At 45.3% G+C, this 6,000-nt stretch overlaps 1 protein-coding gene across 1 annotated transcript in view; it reads left to right on the top strand.

The window, feature by feature from the left end:
• The first annotated feature begins 580 nt into the window (after positions 1 to 580).
• Positions 581 to 6,000, top strand: part of LOC135916648 (kynureninase-like) — an 86,090-nt gene continuing 80,670 nt past the window's right edge. Inside the window, exons 1-2 of the mRNA XM_070539216.1 lie at positions 581 to 604; positions 783 to 858. The gene's annotated coding sequence lies outside the window, so the exon portion shown is untranslated. The remainder of the gene's footprint in view (positions 605 to 782; positions 859 to 6,000) is intronic.

Here is a 6,000-nt window from a genome sequence, read left to right as displayed (position 1 = left end):
CGGTTGAGGAAAGAGCGAATTTTCAAGAGGTGCTAGACGGTAGCTGTCGATGTATTCATTTATTCGTATCCATGCAAATGCGATCGCCCAAAAATTCTAGAGTTTATGCATTGACAGTCCTTCATTCTTCAGATATGCATAAATACCGCACTAAGGTGGCACTGAGATCGCTCAGTACTGGGTAACAAGAACACCCCAATCGCCCGCCCAGTGCTCATGGCTCCTCCTGCCACCGGATAGCTGAATTGCGCCCTCCACGAGGGAGACAGTTACGATGTTCGCCGAAAAGGCACGGCTTCTTCTCGCAGTAAGCATTAATTAATTAAATTCGGAGACCTGAAGCTGCGAAGCGGCTGCGCCGGTTAACGCGAGTCGATTACTGATAAAAGCAGACGACACTAGGAGAACGAGTCACGTGAACAAAGCGCATCTAGATCGCAGCGCCGCCACTTTTTGGGCGACAGCCAGGAATCACGTTGCTACTGAGGCGAGTTCGCGTAGTTTCCCAACTACTCTTATCTACCACTCCTGAATGTAGCGCTAGCCTCTGTAATACTGCACATAAATTATAATCGGCGCACGCTCGAACGGACACTACCCGTGGGTAAGTGGCTATAGGCTGCAGAGATTGACCACGCTGCTTTTAAGCCGTTTAACTATTACGCTGTGGGCCCTTCGAAGACATCTCACGTCCAGTTAAAGGGCTGACGACGTTATTGGTTTTAAAGAAACGGCAACAGCAGGCACCACAAGCTTCTTTTGTGTGGTGTTCGTTGCTGCAGGGACTCGTACTATACCAACTGCCCTGGAGCTTATAACATCCTTGGTCAGCACTGCTTTCATGACTTCTATGCAAAGGTATGTCTTCTTCACTGTAAGGTATATATACATTTGGCGGGCGTATTCATATGGTTTCGTGCAATATAATTAACACCTTTTCCCCGCAAATATGCTGCATGACCGATGTGTCACAGCTTCCTCAACCGGCCAACGCAGCCGGTGGTACCGCGCGAGTTTTGAAGCTCTTGAAGCGCTGCAGTCCTGTCTGGCGCTCTGCCGGTTTTCGGTCGCTCTGTCGCGTCGACTAAAGGTCCATTAAAGCGCATGTTGTAAACGGGAAACCTCTCATTAGGCAATCACTGAATATGGTGGAAGTCTCTTCGGCCCTTCAAAGAAAAACGTTATTTCAGCGTACACATTGCAGCGTAATTTTGATCTACGACCTAAGCTGCCCTTGGAATTTTTGTACGTGCGCAACAAGGAGCGTATAGCGAACCTACAGAATTCACCTGACACAGCGTTTAAAGCCGATAAAATGGACAATTGTACAGATTTACACGAAAACATTCCTTCCAATATTTGTCCTTGGCAACTCGCAGTGATGCCGTGTATACCATTAGGTCGCCTATGTTACCTTTGTCCACTTATTAGCTAACAGAAACGCTTACTTTACAAAAGTATGTGGCTTTGTTGAGGCGTAGGCGAAAAGTTTTTATTTTTCCAAAGGGTGGGGGTGGGGGCCGGTCCTCGACCAGCTTTCCGAACCCCGTCTATGTATGTATGTATGTATGTATGTATGTATGTATGTATGTATGTATGTATGTATGTATGTATGTATGTATGTATGTATGTATGTATGTATGTATGTATGTATGTATGTATGTATGTATGTATGTATGTATGTATGTATGTATGTGGGGGGTTAGGTACCTTATACAGGTGTACTCTGACGAAGGCTAGTGCACCAGCCAAAATCGTTAAGTAAACACGTCTTACTTCCAAAAGCTTCGGGTTCTCTTTCTTGCACACACACACACAAATACACACACACACGGAAGTGGCGCCATGTGTGTGTGTGTGTGTGTGTGTGTGTGTGTGTGTGTGTGTGTGTGTGTGTGTGTGTGTGTGTGTGTGTGTGTGTGTGTGTGTGTGTGTGTGTTAACGAACACGCCCAACTTTCCATCCTAACGTCGTAAAGTGCAAGCACTATAGTTCAATAGATGTAGCTAATGCTCTATCGTAACAAGCCTTTCCTAATAGGATGAAGTATTATTCATTCAGTACAACATTGGGCATATTATCAGCACTTGGGAATATTAAACAAAAATTTGTCGAGAGAATTGAGTAAAAAGAAAGAAATATAGTACTTTCTATTTGAAATAATGATGTATACAACACATGCTCAAAAAGCAACATAAAGCCTTCTAATATTGTACTCCAATTCCAGTCGCGGATTTTATTTGGAAAAAAATTGAATTTGAGACAGCTCGTGGTGAAATCGTAATTCCGTTAACGTTAAAGAATGCTTATGACGTGTCGGTCTAGTTTCTGATGTATTTAAGTAATCTTAAGTGTTAGTGCATAATTGTTAGAGAAGGGTTGGTACAGAATTTGGAGCCGTGCTAGCTTAGCTCTATTTTGCAAGGTAAGAATTCCAGCTTGGTGTAGTAATTCTGTGGGGTAATCTGTTGATCTGTGTTTATTTTACATGCACTTCAACACCTCTACTTTTTTGATCAGTAGGTTAGCGTACGGAAACCAAACTACGCTAGCGTACTCCAGAGTAGACACGACGAATGTTACGCTCGCTTAAGGTTTTGTTTCATGTGGTGCGTGCCTAAGACATCTGTTAACGAAGAAAAGCAGTTTTTACGTGGTGAGTGTATTGTTAGTGCTATGAAGATATCCAACAAAGGTTATTTTTATCACAAGTAAATTAGACATGGCCTCAATTTACTCATTTATAACTCAAACGCGCTGGGCACAAAATAACTTGCTTCGACTGTCAAGGAAAGTCGCCGAACTTCGTTAGAACAGAGAGCGACTGCGACGAAAGCAAGAGAAAAACAAAAGCAATCTCACTGCAAGGGCTGTTAAGGCGTGCTGTCTGCACATTCGCGTTTTTTTTTTTGTTTTTGTTTTTTTTTTGTACGCTGCCGTTACTTTCTGCGCACTATTAGTGAAATTCGTATTTCTTCAATGGAACTCTGGCTTTTGCTTTTACGGAGCTTCCATTTCTCATTTTTACATGCACCCAAAATGCGTTCACAGCTGCGCTGTTGAAGTACTGTGAAGACGCCGTTGGTGGCTTGCTTGTATGTTTTGCAATGGGACCTCATATAACGCTGACTTTCGGGACATATTTCCGAAGTGGTTCTAGTCACAGGGTTTCTGTACTAACTGAAAGCGTTTTCGGTCGTAATTGGCATCAATTTTGCAATTACAATTATGAGTTAATTAGTGTACTTAAGTTCAAGAACACCCACCGTGGTTGCTTAATGGTTATGGTGTTGGGCTGCTAAGCACGAGGTCGCGGGATCGAATCCCGGCCACGGCGGCCGCATTTCGATGGGGATGAAATGCAAAAACATTCGTGTACTTAGACTTAGGTGCACGTTAAAGAACCCCAGGTGGTCCAAATTTCCGGTCTCCCACTACTGCGTGCCTCATTATCAAATCGTGGTTTTGGCAACCCAATAATTTTAAAAAATGTGTTCAAAAATCTAATGGCAGCTGTCCGAGCTTGTGTAAAGCAGCGTACTTAATCGGAGATGGCAATGGTTAACGCTACGTTGCATAGCAGTGCACCGAGTGTCATGGCCTTGTACTATAGCGTTGGTAATAATGCTTATAAGCCGTTTTTATTCTGCAATTACCACTGGGAAGGAAAAAGAGAACCCTCTTGGCGACTTAAGAGCTTGCAAAGACGCGCGGATCGTGTGTTTAGTATATGCCTTGAAGCTCTGGACATGTAGAGCGTACGCATCGAGTCATACTGTGGACATTAAGCACAGAAGCCTTATGGACATATTGGGCATTCACACTTTTCGGTAACCATGCGGGGTATATCTGAAATCGGCACTACGGGATCGACGACGTAATTCATGGTAGATGTGCGCTCCATGATATTACAACGCTCTGCATACTTGGGAAAGTGTTCTGAAGAACGGCCAGGCGGCATTGGGAGGTATCGATGCAGCCCGCTAGCAAGGAAAGTAGGCGCTCAAATTTGCTAGGCACAGCTGTTGTTCTAACGTGCATTGCGGCCGCGGAGCTGACGCACACTCGGGGGGCTCTGCAAGGTGGGGAAGAATGGTGTCGGTACTATATGAGGGGTGGTGTCCATACAGCAGTTAAAGGGGTGAGAAGCTACTACCAACCGACCGACCCCGCGATACCGCCTATCCCAAACTCTACGCAATCCCGATGGGAGACCGGGCTGCTTAGCTACAGCCTAGATGACCAGCTGCAGCTGGTGGACCTGGGCCCACTCACCGGCCAAAGACACAGGAGCCCAGGAAGAATGGCCCCTCCCTACGTTGGAAACTGCGTGAAATAAAGTTTATTATCTCTCTTTCAAAGTTTGTTGACGGTCGGTCGGTGGGTGTCCCGCCTGATAGTTTGACGCCACTGCAAACTACCTTATATAGCTCACTAGAATCTACTTTCACCTTGACTAAACGACATTATAAAAGCCAACTATTACGAAAACTGCACCACTCTCGAAAAAAGCATCACAAAGGCCATCATAAAACACCCAGAAATATAATCATCGACAGCCATAATAGAATCGAAATACAATCTAATGACATTCATAAGACACTACAAATATAATCATGCAGACACTACAAATATAAACGATAACCGTAAGACACTCAAAAAGGCACCTATACTGACCAACCATATAGCGACAATTAATTCGTCACATACAATTTAACTAATGCTTCGCTTATAAGTATAGATTCCAACATGTGCGTTTGATCTGCAATCCTTGCGCTACTATACATCAAATTAACTATAGCTCACCCAGCAGCGAGATTTACTGAAATGTAATAAGGTCGGATCACTTAGTGGCGAATGATGTCATTGGCCTGCTCATTTATAACACAATCGCTCTCTCGTATATGCACATAAAGGCATTCCCGCAGTAGCGGATGGGGGAAAGTGTCGAGATGTGCTGGGCTGCAGTTGATGTGCGTCCCAGAGAAGGTAGCGTGACGTCAGCAGAAAAATGAAACTATTTTAGGAGGTCCGAGGTGGAGAAGCTGGGAGTGCCAAACCCGGTTGAAAATAATTGGAGTCATCCAACACCTCGATAACTAGGGCAGCGACGACTTCAGCGTTTGTAATTCATTCCCTTTGCAGCAGTATCACGCTTTGTGCGAGTGGGTAAATTGAAAACAAGTGTGCCGCAGCTTCGTGTTGTGTCGATAGCCGTTAAAGTAGGCAAAATATCTTTCCAAGTGAAGAGGCCGGATGGTCATAATGCTGCGGTTGCGTTGAAGAGGCTACTCCGCAAGCGCAAGTGCTGACGCGTTGAGAAGAGTGTGTTGGCGATAGTTTCTTTGACGGCCCGTTTAAAGGAAAGTGGAGCAGCGTGTAAACCTAACAAAATTATCTTTTTTTTAAACGGTCGTAGCTGAAACAGCCTGTGTGCCAGAGGGAGCACAGAAGTTGTAAATGTATACCATGGCGGAAGGAAAAGCCTTAGGGGAGGCTCTACCCACTGCGCGCACTAAGAGAAAATTGTGGAGCGGCCATGGTTTCGGGGCACAATGGCGGTTTTGTTTTGGTGGTGTGTGCTCATGTGTGTGCTGCCCCGTAGGACTCGTACCGTGGCAAAGGCTTCACGTGTGCAGAACTGCGTTGTCTCCGTGTTTTGTTCCGCTGTTTTGTCTAGACCATGGTCTCCCGGCTGTTGCTATGGCCAGATGGGACAGGTAGTAAAAAGCGTGAAACGAACGCGCCGTACACCATGTGGCATTCTGTATTCCGAGTCTTGATGTGAGCTTGACCATGTTGGCGCGCTCCGTGTCGCGCGGCTGACTCACGCCTCCTATATATAACCAAACTGTGGGGAAAAGGTTATCAGTAGGGATAAGGTGCCTCGGAAAGGCCGGCCAACGTTTTGATAGAAGGACCTATCTTCGTCAAACGCGACCTCGTCAACATCGGAATGTTTTAACGGGTTAGTATAGTGACGTCACGTGCGGTTGTTAT

This window comes from Dermacentor albipictus, chromosome 5 (assembly GCF_038994185.2).
Source record: "Dermacentor albipictus isolate Rhodes 1998 colony chromosome 5, USDA_Dalb.pri_finalv2, whole genome shotgun sequence".
NCBI classification, from domain to species: Eukaryota; Metazoa; Arthropoda; class Arachnida; order Ixodida; family Ixodidae; genus Dermacentor; species Dermacentor albipictus.
This window is presented reverse-complemented; position numbering and strand designations above follow the sequence as displayed.